The sequence below is a fragment of the Capsicum annuum genome, chromosome 11 (genome assembly GCF_002878395.1).
Source record: "Capsicum annuum cultivar UCD-10X-F1 chromosome 11, UCD10Xv1.1, whole genome shotgun sequence".
Classification (NCBI taxonomy): Eukaryota; Viridiplantae; Streptophyta; class Magnoliopsida; order Solanales; family Solanaceae; genus Capsicum; species Capsicum annuum.
Window position 1 is genome coordinate 212,411,666 of NC_061121.1, and position 15,083 is coordinate 212,426,748.

Consider the following 15,083-nt stretch of genomic DNA (forward strand, 5'->3'; position numbering starts at 1 on the left):
TATAATTGTACTTTTTTCTTCACATAGGCATTTAATCAAACACATCGGGAGTATAATTTGGTTATACCATCATCAATGCATCTAATTATCATGGTTGCATAAATAAATTTGCAATTTGAAGGTTTTATAATGAATATTATGCAAATCATCATATACTAGGATTAATCATTGGATACGTAATTTAAAACATGAATCAAAACCCCACAATAAGATGGAAATGAATTTTAATTCAACTAAATCATGAACATTCATAAATACACAATCTTAGATTTTTAGAAGATATTCTTGAGCTTCTTGGGTGAAAGGGACCCATGAATCAATACTTGACATACCTTGATTGTGAGTTTCTTAAAATTTTTAGGCTTGAAGAACTTGAATATCTTAGTTTCTTAAAGAAGGGTTGGGATCTTGTTCTTGGGGATTGATCTTTGAGAGAAACCCTAATTTTGGTGTTGTAGATGAATAATGAAGTTATAAGCCTTGGTCTGGTATAATTAGGTATTAAAAAGGGTGGTAAAAGACCAAAAATCCCTTTTTAAAAATGGCTTTAAATTGCTGAACGGGATCTGCGACGTCTTGTTTGACGGTCCGTCACTGTCTTGGTAGCCCCTAGATGTTCCCATTGTACTAGGCCAGAATGTGATATTTCTGCCTTGGTTAAGACAGTTTGGGTGATTGTCCGTCACTAGCTCGGTGGTCCATCTGCCATTCCATTACACCTAGCCAGATGGTCGACTTACTTCCTCCGCTGGGATGGTTTAGGTAACGGTTCGTCGCTAGATCGATGGTTCGTCGGCCCTTTCCGTCGCACCTAGGTAGTTCATACTACTTGCTATATTTTGGCCTTAACTTTCTACCCTGATACTGGATTTCATAAAATTTGGTATCGATGGAAAGCTTCTTCAGTTTCCCTAATAACAAAAACTCATAATCTTGAAAATTCTACGTGTATAGAAGTGGATTTATCTTTTAAAGAAAGTCTCTAATATTGTTGGGAACATTCATCCTCAAATGAGACTAATTTAGATGGGGGAAATGATAAGCTGAAGTACATACTGAACATGAACAAATAAAACATGACTACATGACTGACATTACTGAGATTTATGTTGATCATGCATATCTGATGCATGGTTTTATGACTGAATTGATATATGAATGCATGACTGAGAGTATTGATAAGCTGATCACACATATCTGATGTGTGAATGCATAACTGAACTAACTCATGAACATGCAACTAAACATCTAAGGGTAAAGATAGCAAGTTTGAAACAGAAACAGAGTGTAGTTTGTAACTGAAATTTGAACCATAAGCTGAATGAACATAAGGAAATCTATTACATTGGGCTAGGTCTGAATTAGTGGATAAGAGGTGAGGATACTTGATTTGCATATCTACTTCTACTTCCCAAGTAGCTACCTCAACAGATGGATTTCGCCAAACAACTTTGACTACAGGGACTTCTTTGTTCCTTAGTCTACAGATCTGATAGTCAAAGATTTTGACTGGGATTTCCTTATTAGAGAGACTATTCTGAATGTCTACGCCCTTAATAGGGACTACAACTGCTGGGTCACCTATGCACTTCTTAAGCAAGAAGACATGAAAGACTGGATGCACAAAAGCAAGATCTTAAGGCAACTCGAGCTAATAAGCTACTTAGCTGAAGTGACTAAGAATTTTAAAGGGACCGATATATCGGGGACTGAGATTTCCCTTCTTTCCAAACCTCTTCACTCCCTTCACGGGAGAGATTTTCAGGTACACATAATCACTGATCTCAAACTCGAGATCCTTTCTCTGTATATCTGCGTACGATTTTTGTTGGCTCTAAGCTATCTTGAGCCTCTCTCTAATTAATTAAACTTTCTCTAAGGTATTGAAGACCAAGTCAGGACCTACAACTGCAGATTCAACCACTTCGAACAACCGATTGGAGATCTATATCTCCTACCATTGAGAGCTTCGAATGGAGAAATTTGAATATTGGAATGATAGTTTTTGTTGTATGAAAACTCAATCAAAGGCAAGTGGTCATCCAAACTACCTGTGAAATAAATTGCACAAACCCTTAGCATACTTTCAAAGGTTTAAATGGTCCTTTCTGCTTGACCATTTGTTTGGGGATGAAAAGCGGTATTGAGGTGAACTCGGGTACCAAGACCTCCAGAAATTAGAGGCAAATTGGGTACCTCTATCGGAGACAATACACAATGAAACACCATGCAATCTGACCAACTCCCTAATATAGAGTTTGGCATAATCCTTTGCAGAATAGGAGGTATGGACTGGAAGGAAATGAGCAGATTTGGTCATTTTGTCTACAATGACCTGATGACGAGTACTAGGAAAACCCGTCACAAAGTCCATGTTCACTTCTTCCAACTTCCAAGTGGGAATATTGAACTCTTGCATAGACCCACTAGGTTTCTGATGCTCAACCTTAACCTGCTGACATGTAGAGCACTTAGCCACAAACTCTGTAATATCTCTTTTTATCCCACTCTACTAATAGATTTCCTACAAAACATGGTACATCTTAGTGGCCCCTGGATAAATTAAGTAACACACACCATGCACTTCAGCAAGAATTTGCTGCCTCAAGTCCTCTACACCTAGCACACACAGAAGATTCTGACAACATAATACACCATCTCCCCCTTAGGAGAAAAACTCAACCTTCTGATCATTGACTGACTCTGTCAACTTGAATAAACTGGGATCTATATATTGCTTTTCCTCAACCTCAAAAACTAGAGATGATTCAGAACTACGCTGAACCCATACATTACCCTAGGTTGAATCGACTAAGTGGACCCCTAGTCTAGCAAGCCGATGAACTTCCTGAGCTAACTTTTTCTTACTATCTTCAACATGAGCAAGACTAACCATAGACAGTCTATTGAGAGCATCGGCCACTAGATTGGCCTTGCCCAAATGATAAAGGACTCTCATGTCGTAATTTTTCAAGATCTCTAACCACCATCTCTGATGGAGGTTAAGATTTTTCTGAGAGAAAACATACTAAAGGATCTTGTGATCTGTGAACACATCCAGATGAGCAACGTACAAGTAATTCCTCCAAATTTCCAAGGAAAAAACTATGGTTACTAACTTAAGGTCATGAGTAGGATAATTCTTCTCATGGGGCTTAAATTGTTTGAAGGTGTAGGCTATGACCTTACCATGATACATGAGGACACAACCCAAACCTACTCTAGATGCATACAATACACCACGAACCCATCTGAACCATCTGGAAGAGCTAAAACTAGGGTTGAGGTAAGTCGAATCTTCAACTCCTAAAATCTCTTCTCGCAAAGATCTGACCACTGAAACTTGACTTTTTTCTAAGTCAATCTGAACATAAGGGATGCAATAGAAGAAAATCCCTTAACAAACCATCTATAATAGCCAGCCAACCCCAAGAAACTCCTGATATCTGATGGAGGGACAGGGTGAGGACTGTTTCTTACTGCTTCGGTCTTTTGAAGATCAACTCAAATGCCATCACCGAAAATCATATGACCAAGAAATGCTATTGACCTTAGCCAAAATTTGTACTTACTGAATTTGGTGAACAACTGATGATTCTGAGAGTCTATAATACTATTCTGAGATGGTCTGCATGATCATGATCACTGTGGGAATAGACAAGAATGTTATCTATGAAGACTTTGACGAACATGTCCAAGTACTATTTGAATACAACGTTCATCAAGTCCATGAAGGATGGTGGGGCATTGGTAAGACCAAAAGACATGACTAAGAATTCGAAGTGACCATACCAAGTGCGAAAAGCTATTTTCAAAATATCATATTCTCTGACCCAAAGCTGATGATAGCCTGATCAGAGGTCTATCTGAGAAAAATAGTTGGCACCCTGAAATTGATCAAAAAAGTCATCGATTCTGGGAAGTGGATACTTGTTCTTGACGGTGTCTTTATTGAGCTGATGGTAGTCTATACACATTCTGAGAGAATCATCTTTCTTGCGCATAAATAAGACTGGTATGCCTAAGGGGACACACTCAATCAGATGAAACCCTTATCTAGGAGATCCTTCAACTAATCATTAAATTCTCTGAGTTCTGCTGGTTCCATTCTGTATGGCAGAATAGATATGGGCTGAGTATCTAGAAGGAGATCAATGTCGAAGTCTATTTCCCTTTTGGGAGGAATTTCTAGAAGATCTTTAGGAAAGACATCTGAGTATTCATTCACTACAGGGACTGATTCGAGACTGGGAGTTTCAAAACTAGAGTCCTTAACTCAAAAAGGATGATAGAAACGTCCCTTAGATATTATTTACCATGTCGAAAGGTAGGAAACAAGATGACCTCTGAATGCTGAAGTACTACCCCTCTACTTTAGGACAGGTTCATTCAAAAACTAAAAATGGACCACTCTATTTTTGCCATCGACTATGGCATAGTAGGACTGAAGCTAATCCATCCTGAGAATGATGTCAAAATCAGTCATCTCTAATTTGACTAACTCTGCTGATTTGATTTTCTGAAATATCATAACCAGAAAGTTCTTGTATACCCGACGGGTTATGATAGTTTTACCCACTAGGGTAGATACTGAGAAGGGCTCTGCTAGAAGTTCGAGACTGATTCCAAAATCAACTACTATATAAGGAGTAACAAAAGACAAAGAAGCACCTGGATCTAGTAAAGCGTAAATATGAAAGTAAAAAATCTGTAATGTACTAGTGACCATATTAGGAGAATTTTCTTGATCCTGTCAGGACTGGAGAGCATAAAGACGTTTTGGGCGCTGCCCACTAGTTGTGCTAAAAGTGGCACCCTTCTAATTCGGGCGATCGAATTGAATTAAGAAACGGTTCTGTTGACCCTAAAATCCTGACTGAGGAAAATATCTAACTTTGTGGCTGAACTTGCCATATCTAAAACATACATCACTACCATCTCTGCAAATAACCTTATGGTTCTTACCATAAGTCTAGCAAATAGGATTGGTTTGGGCACTATTAACACTTTCCTGAGAATTAGAGTCGGGCGCCCTATCTTTGTTACCATGCCTGAACTTAGAAACTGGAGAACTGGCTGAGGAAGGAGCTGGAACAGATGACTTTAGGAAGAACTGAGAATGGTTATCACCCTCTGACTTAGGATGATTAAAGTTGATGCTACCGATTCTAGCTCTCTTATTCTACTTCTCTCTCATTTTAATCTTCTATTCTTTTATCTGTTGAGCATAGATCATAAGCCTGGCTATGTCCATCTCACTAATTAGCGTTGCAGATCTCCACTCATTGACACACTATCATTTACCCTAAAACAAACTTACTCATCTTAGCTCTGCTATCTACCACTACATGAGGAGCATATCTAGCTAACTGAGTAAACTTCAGAGAATGTTATTTCACTGTGATGTTGTCCTACCTGAGGTTGATAAATTCTAACATCTTATCTTCCCTCATCTCTAGGGGGAAGAATCTATCTAGAAAAGTAGGGGCGAACTTCTCCCACTCTATGGGCCCTGTATTTAGAGCCCTCTCTGCTTTCCACTATTAGAACTATGTGTAAGCCACATCCTACAACTGTTATGTAGCTAGCTCATCACTCTCACTATCAGTAACTCTCATGATATCCATAACTTTCTAAACCTGATCAAAGAATTCCTGAGGGTCCTCATCTAGCTTAGATTAGAAAAGGGATGGAGCATTCATTCGAGTAAAGTCCTGAATACTAGCTGCAGTAGTATAGGCCACTAGGTTGGTTGGAACATCAGCTGGCCATTCATTATGAGAAGAAACTGAGTTAGCAAGAGTAGTGAATGCAACACTAAACTCTTCATGAGAGACATGTTCATCCAAGGGATCTTCTTGGACGGGCTGAGGGGCTGGCGAATTTTCATTTCTTATTTTGGGAGGCATGTTCTGCAAACAAAGAGGGAGAAACAAATTAGACTAGGAGTTAAATTTGAGCTGATGCTCACTGGCTTGACATGAATACTAAAAGCAGGGAAATTATTTCTAAAATATCTTATAGCCTCCTATACATAAAATGTGGTGCGCAACACACCCATGCACAAGAATCTACTATATGTGGCTTTCAGACTTCCTAGGACACTATTGAACCTTAGGCTCAGATACCAATTTTGTAATACCCCGAATCTGGTACCTAAAATACCACACAGTGCTCATGACCCCAAAGGACCACAAGCTAATCCATTACTGATATCTGTAACTGAGCACTGCACAACATACTGTATAAATATAGAATAAAAGGCTGAAAGGCCATAAGATTCAAAAATCTAATAAAACATAAGATCTAGAGATATGGTATTTCAATACCAAAATAACTAAAATAACTATCTGAACATGCTAGTCTGAAAGCCTCTAAAATGTGTGAATAAAGAGTTGAAGGGACATGTCCCCAACTAACTCCAACTGCTGAAATAAACTAAGTAATGAAAGAATAAAATAGTTAAGTAATAATATCCTCAAATGATGAGGACTCACTGCTAGTCTGTCTGCTGAACGGCTAATCGACTAAGGATGCTCCAGAGCTCGAGCTTCTGAACCTATGGTATAAAACACCATAGCGTAAAAGAAAAGTATGCATCAGTACGTGAGAATATATTGGTACGCAAGTGAGGTAAGATGAATTCAAAGGTTTATATACATAAACTATAACTGACTGACAAGAACATGAACATGACTATGTAAGGATACATACATAAATACGTGAACGGTAACTAAAATCATGATAATACTGAATCTAAACACTGATAACATAAGTTCTGTAGTAACTGAGTGATTGTGTCAAATAGTCCTGATTCTAGTGGAACTAGCTGAATTTCCTACTTGACTATGTGACTATATCTGACAGTCCTAAATCTAAAGTACTATCTGAGTTCTTTTACTAAGACTGAGATTGTGGGAGATAGTCATCTTACCGGAATGACCTAATAGGCTATTATAGTTAAGTTGGGGTCCAATCTGTAACCGCATTTAGAAGGGTGTCAATAGCGTGCCAATGGTACGGACAAGCTGTGAGTGACCCTCGTTTAGCAGTGTTCCCAAAAGAGAATAGTGGGATGCTCACCTGACAGTGTTGATCCACCTCATCAACCCTTAACTGACAGTGTTGGTGTCTCAACCTATGCTGGCTACATAGTTCTGGAATACAAGGATTTCTTCTAAGGGTCAGAACCTCTACTGTCAGTGTGTTCCCTTGTCATTGGGTTCACTCAGCGCTGAATCCTACTCCAAACTGAACAGAAACTGAACTGATTATACTGAGACAAAATAGAATGATTTCATTGAGTTTCATGGACTGATGAAAAGTTACTCAATTCTGTTAACTGACTGAGTTCATGATATACTGAGTTTTCCTATGTCATATAACTGACTAAATTCTACTAAGTTCTAAAACTGACTAAGAATACTACTGATCATGGCATGATTGAGATTATCATGAAACTTACCCTGGCTCTAGGCACAAAACTAAATTGTCGGGTATTAAATACCCCTAGGACTCGTAGCATAAAAGTAATACATGACACAAGTTCGAAAAACACAACAATGGCTATACATATATCCATAATTCATTGACTAAGACATGTCATCAAACAATTGACATGCATTAACTTGTACAAGTATCGAGATTTTATACTATCATACTACAATTTCACTTTTTCCATAACATAGGCATTTAATCAAATACATGGGGAGCATACTTTGGTTATACCATCATCAATGCATGTAATTATCATGGTTGCATAAATAAATTTGCAATTTGAAAGGTTTATCATGAATATTATGCAAATCATCACATACTAGGACCAATCAATGGAACATGTAATTTAAAACATAAATCAAAACCCCACAACAACATGAACATGAATTTCAATTCAACTAAATCATGAACATTCATAAATACACAATCTTGGATTTTTAAAAGAGATTCTTGAGCTTTATGGGTAAAAGGGATGAATCAACACTTGAGATACCTTGATTGTGAGTTTCTTAAAATTATTTAATTTGAAGTACTTGAATCTCTTAGTTTCTTGAAGAAGGGTTGGGATCTTGTTCTTGGGGATTGATCTTTGAGAGAAACCCTAATTTTGGTATTGTAGATTAATAATGAAGTTATAAACCTTGGTCTGTTATAATTAGGTATTAAAAAGGGTGGTAAAATACCAAAACTCCTCTTTTAAAAATGGTTTAAAATGCTGAACGGGATCTGCGGCTACTTGGGCGATGGTCCATCACGGGTTCAACGGCCCATCGACCTTCCCGTCATACTAGGCTAGAATGTGATCTTTCTGCCTTGGTTTTGATGGTTTGGGCGATGGTCCATCGCTAGCTCAGCGGTCCATTATCCATTCCATCATGCCTATCTAGAAGGTCAACTCCCTCCTGTGCTGCAATGGTTTGGGCAATGGTTTATCGCTACATCGATGGCCCGTCGGCCTTTTTCGTCGCACTTGGATGGTTCAGACTGCTTTTTGTATTTTAGCCATAACTTTCTTGGAAACATTCATCCTTGAATGAGACTAATTTTGTTGGGTGAAATGATAAGCTGAAGTACATACTAAACCTAAAAAAATGAAACATGACTACATGACTGACATTACAGAGATTCATATTGATTATGCATATCTGATGTATAGTTTTATGACTAAGCTGATACATGAATGCATGGCTGAGAGTATTGATAAACTGATCACATATATCTATTATATAAATATATAACTAAACTGACTCATGAACATGCGACTGAACATGTAAGGGTAAACATACCAATTTTGAACCAAAAACTGAGCATAGTTTGTAACTGAAACTTAAACCATAAGCTGAATAAACTTAAGGAAAGCTATTACCTTGGGATGGGTCTAAATCAGCGGAGAAGAGGTGAGGATACTTGGTCTGCATATCTTCTTCTGCTTCCCAGGTAACTACCTCAACGATCTGATTCCACCAAAGAACTTTGACTAGGGGGACTTCTTTGTTCCTCAGTCTACGAATCTGATAGTCACAGATTTCGACTGGGATTTCCTTATAAGAGAGACTATTCTAAATGTCTATGCGCTCAACAGGGACTACAACTGCTGGGTAACCTATTCACTTCTTAAGCAAGGAGACATAAGATACTGGATGCACTGAAGCTAGATCTGAAGGCAACTCGAGCTCATAAGCTACTTTGCCAAAGAAACTGATAATTTTGAAGGGACCGACATATCGGGGAATGAGCTTTCCCATCTTTATGAACCTCTTCACTTCCTTTATAGGAGATATTTTCAAGTACATATAATCACCAATCTCAAAGTTGAGATCCTTTCTTCGCATATCTGCGTACAATTTTTGTTGGCTCTAAGCTATCTTAAGCCTCTCTCTGATTAACTTAACTTTCTCTAAGGTATCGAAGACCGAGTAAGGCTCTACTACTACGACCTCACCCACTTTGAACCAACTCACTAGAGATCTACATCTCCTACCATAGAGAGCTTTGAATGGAGACATTTGAATACTGGAATGATAGTTGTTGTTGTATGAAAACTCAATAAAAGGAAAGTGTTCATCCCCAACTACCTTTGAAATCTATTGCACACACCCTTAGCATATCTTCAAAGATCTGAATGGTCCTTTCTGTTTCACCATCTATCTGGGGATGAAAAGTGGTACTAAGGTAAACTCAGGTACCAAGACCCTTTTAGAATGCTTTCTAGAAATGAGATGTAAACTGGGTACCTCTATCAGAGACAATAGACAATGAAACACTATGCAATCTAACCAACTCCCTGATATAGAGTTTGGCATTATCCTCGGCTGAATAAGAGGTATGGACTGGAAGAAAATGAGATTATTTGGTCGTCCTGACTACAATGACCTAGACTCAATCATGTTTATGACAAGTACTAGGAGAACCCATCACAAAGTCTATGTTTGCTTCTTCCCACTTCCAAATGGGAATATTGAACTCCTTCATGGACCCACTAGCCTTCTGATGCTCAACCTTAACCTAATGACATAAAGAGCACTTAGCCTCAAGCTCTGTAATATCTCTTTTCATCCTTCTCCACCAATAGATTGTCTTACAAATCACGGTACATCTTAGTGGCCCTGGATAAATTGAGTAATATACACCTTGCACTTGTTAAAGAATTTATTGCCTCAAGTCACCTACACCTAGCACACACAGATGATTCTGAAAATTTAATACACCATCTCCCCCTTGGGAGAAAACCTCAACCTTCTAATCCTTGACTGGCTCTTTCAACTTGACTCAACTGGGATCTATATCTTTGTTTTCCTCAACCTCAAAAACTAGAGATAATTTTGAACTACTCTAAACCCATACACTACCCTTGGCTGAATCGACTAAGCGGACCTCTAGTCTGGCAAGCTGATGAACTTCCTGAGATAACTTATTCTTACTATCTTTAACATGAGCAGTACTACCCATAGACAGTCTACTTAGAGCGTCGACCACTACATTGGTCTAGCCCAGATAATAAAGGATACTCATGTAATAATCTTTCAAGAGCTCTAACCACCTTTTCTGATAGAGGTTAAGATGTTTCTAAGAGAATACGTACTGAAGGGTCTTGTGATCTATGAGGATATCTACATGAAAACCGTATAAGTAACACCTTCAAAACTTTAAGGCAAAAACAATGGTTGCTAACTCAAGGTCATGAGTAGGATAATTCTTCTCATGGGGCTTAAGTTGTCTGGAGGCGTAGGCTATGAGCTTACCATAATACATGATGACACAACCAAAACCTACTCTGGAAGTGTCACAGTACACCACGAACCTATCTAAACCATCTGGAAGAGCTAAAACTAAGGCTGAGGTAAGTCAATTCTTCAACTCATAAAAAATCTTCTCGCAAAGATCTGACCATAAAAACTTGACTTTCTTCTGAGTCAATTTGGACATAGGGGATTCAATAGAAGAAAATCCATCAAAAATAGTCTATAATAGCAAGACAACCCTAAGAAACTCCTAATATCTAATGGAGAGATAGGGCGAGGCTAGTTTCTTACTATTTTGGTCTTTTGAAGATCAACTCTAATGCCATCACCAAAAATGATATGACCAAGGAATGCTACTAACCTTAAACAAAATTTACACTTACTAAATTTCATGAATAACTAATGATTTCTGACAGTCTACAATACTATTCTGAGATGGTCTACATGATCATGCTCACTACGAGAATAGACAAGAATGTCATCTATGAAGACTATGATGAACATGTCTAAGTACTACTTGAACACATGGTTCATCAAGTCCATGAAGGTTGCTGGGGCATAAGTAAGACCAAAGGACCTAACTAAGAATTCAAAGTGACCATACCAAGTACGGAAAGCTATTTTCAGAATATCACATCCTCTGACCCTAAGCTGATGATAGCCTGATCTGAGGTCTTTCTTAGAAAAATAGTAGGCACCTTGGAGTTGATCAAACAAGTCATTGGTTCTGGGAATTGGATACTTGTTCTTGACGGTGACTTTATTAAGTTAACGGTAGTCAATACATATTCTGAAAGAACCATCTTTCTTACCCATAAATAAGACTGATGCTCTCTACAGGGACACAGAGGGTCTGATGAAACCCTTCTCTAGGATATCCTTCAACTGATTATTCAATTCTATAAGTTCTACTGGTGTCATTCTATATGGAGGAATAGATATGGGTTGAGTATCTAGAAGAAGATCAATGCTGAAGTCTATTTCCCTTTTGGCAGGAATTCCTAGAAGATCTTCGGGAAAGAAATCTGAGTATTCATTCACTAATTGGACTAATTCAATACTAGGAGTTTCAGAACTAGAGGCCTTAACTCAGAAAAGATGATAGACACATCCCTTAGATATTATTTTCTATGCCCAAAGGTAGGAAAAAAGCTGACCTCTAAACACTGAGTAATACCCCTCCACTCTAGGATAGGTTTATTTGAAAACTAAAATTGGACCACTCTATTTTTGCAGTCAACTGTGGAATAGTAGGAATGATGCCAATCCATGCCGAGAATGATGTCAAAATCAGCCATCTCTAATTTGACTAAGTCTGCTGATATGACCTTTTGAAATATCATAACTAGGCAGTTCCTGCATACACACCGGGATATAATGGTTTTACCCACTAGGGTAGAGAATGAGAAGAGCTCTACTAGAAGTTCAGGACTGACTTCCAAATCAACTGCTATATAAGAAGAAACAAAAGACAAAGAAGTGCCTGGATCTAGAAAAGCGTAAGCATGCAAGTGAAAGATCTATAACGTACCAGTGACCATATCAGGAGAATTTTCCTAATCTTATCGGGACTAGAGAGCATAACATCTATTTTGGCATTGCTCATTAGTTGCACTGGAAGTGGCACCCTGCTGATTCGGGGATCGAAATGAATAAAGGAACGGTTCTGCTGACTCTGAAATCCTGACTGGGGATAATCTCTAACTCTATGGCTAGGCTTGCCACATCTGAAATGCATATCACTGCCAGCTCTGACAATAACCTTGAGGTTCTTTCTATAATCTGGCAAAGAGGATTGGTTTGGGAACGGCTAACACTACCCTGAGAATTAGAGCCTGGCGCCCTATCTTTATTACCATCCCTGAACTTAGGAATTGGAACACTAGCTGAGGAAACAGATGGACCGAATAACTTTGGGTGGAACAGAGAATGGTTACCACCCTCTGACTTAGGTTGATTGAAGTTAAAGCTACCTGTTATAGCTCTCTTATCAGCTTCTCTCACATCTTAATCTTTTTCTCTTCTATTTGTTAAGCATGGATTATAAGACTGGCTATGTCCATGTACAAGTTAATGCATGTCAAGTGTTTGATGAAATGTCTTATCAATGAATTATGGATATATGTATAGCCATTTTTGTGTTTTTTGAACTTGTGCCATGAATTACTTTTATGCTATGAGTCCTGGGGGTATTTAATACCCGACAATTTAGTTGTGTACCTAAAGCCAGTGTTATTTTGATGATAATCTCAATCATGCCATGATCAGTCGTATTCTCATTCAATTTCAAAACTCAATAGAATTCAGTCAGTCATATAACTTAGGAAAACTCAGTAATCTCATGAACTCAGTCAGTTAACAAAATTCAGTAACATTTTTTTAGTCCACGTAACTCAACGAACTCAGTCAAATTTGTCTCAGTATAATAAATTTAGTATCTGAGTTCTATTACTGAACTGAGACTGTGATCGGGGAAGTATTCATCTAACTGACCTGCCCCTAATAAGATATTATAACTGAGTTGGGGTCCAATCTTTTACACCAATTATAAGTGTGTCAATACTGTGCCACTTGTAAGAACAAGCTGTGAGTGACCCTCATCTGGCAGTATCCCCAAAGGAGAATGGTGGGACCCTCATCTGGCAGTGTTATTCCACCTCATCAACCCTCAACTGTCATCGTTGATGTCTCAACCTATGCTGGCTACATAGTTATGGAACGTAAGGATTAATTCTAAGGGTCATACCCTCTATTGTCAGTGTGTGCCCTCATCCTTGGGTTCGGTCGGTGCTGAATCCTGTTCCCAACTGAATAGATACTAAACTGGTCATACTGAGATAAACTGGAATGATTTCACTGAGTTTCATGGACTGACAGAAATTACTAAATTCTATTAACTGACTGTGTTCATGGATTATTGAGTTCTTCTGAGTCATGTAACTGACTGAATTTTACTGAGTTCTAAAACTGACTGAGAATACTACTGATCATGGCGTAAATGAGATTCTCTTGAAACTAACACTGTCTTTAGGCACATAGCTAAACTATTAGGTATTGAATACCCCCAAGACTCGATAGCATGAAAATAAATAGGATATGACACTTCTTGAGTTCATAATAAATTTTAGCAATTCATAATACAACTATTGAGGGATTTCATGATGCACTTGATACTCATAGTCTTGTACACGAATAGAAATACATGCCAACATATCATATGTTCATAATCTAATCTCATGAACACTCCATCAATTCATTATAAAACATAACATTAGCATAGGAGTCATTTTGAACATGTATTTATAGCCTAAGTTCATCATGTAGATCATTAAGGGTTCATAAAATGCAATTCTACTCACTTAGGCATTTTATCATACACATGGAATGCATATACTTAGGCTTAGGCATGAACATTAACAACTTTTACATAATGAGTACATTAATCAACCCAATTTTATGAAATTCAATCCACATGCTAACACAATATCATGAAAACACACTAAAGATTCCAACTTTGGAATCATACTACACATCAAGGTGGCCATAATCAATCCACAACATGAATATCAAAACTTATAATTTAAAATTAGATTCTTAGACTTCAAGGATGAAAATAATCCTTGAATGAACACTTTACATACCTTAGAACATAAATCCTTAAGGGTTCTTGATGGAATTCTTGATTCTTGTTCTTGAATTTCAAAACTAGGGTTTCTTGATTCTGAGAGAGAATGATGAATTTTGGGGAAACTTTTGTGAATAATGAAATATTTAGGCTATTTAGGGATCAATTTCGTGTTTGGGTCTTACTTATTTCATGGGAAAATGACCTATTTAGCCTTTAAAATGCAGTCATTTAATGACTGAAAACTGGGCATAGATGCGATGCATAGCATCGATGGCATCGACGCGATACCCGATGTGACGCGCCATGATCATGCTAAGCCTCAGTAGTTTTTACTCTGGAAACCTGAAACAATGTTCACCAACGCGATAGGTGATGCGGAGTGCCAAGATTACGTTAGTCCACTATTTTGAGACACCAAACGCGGTCTAAACGAGTTCCAAAAAATCTAAAACTTGTTCAGGAACACCTAATGACCTTATTGATCATGAATCAACAAAATATAAGCTATTAAAGGACATTAAGGTCACAATATGATATTGCCAACCTTTGAAGGCCAAAAATAAACTAAGTCAGGAAACTTAGCTAGTTTTATAAGTCTGGGACCCCTTGACAAGCTTAAAAGACTGGATTAAGACTAGGAATTTTGTGAGGTATAGCCCATGCGTCTGAACCTATGGTGTAAGACAACATAGCACAAGAAAGTATGCATTAGTATA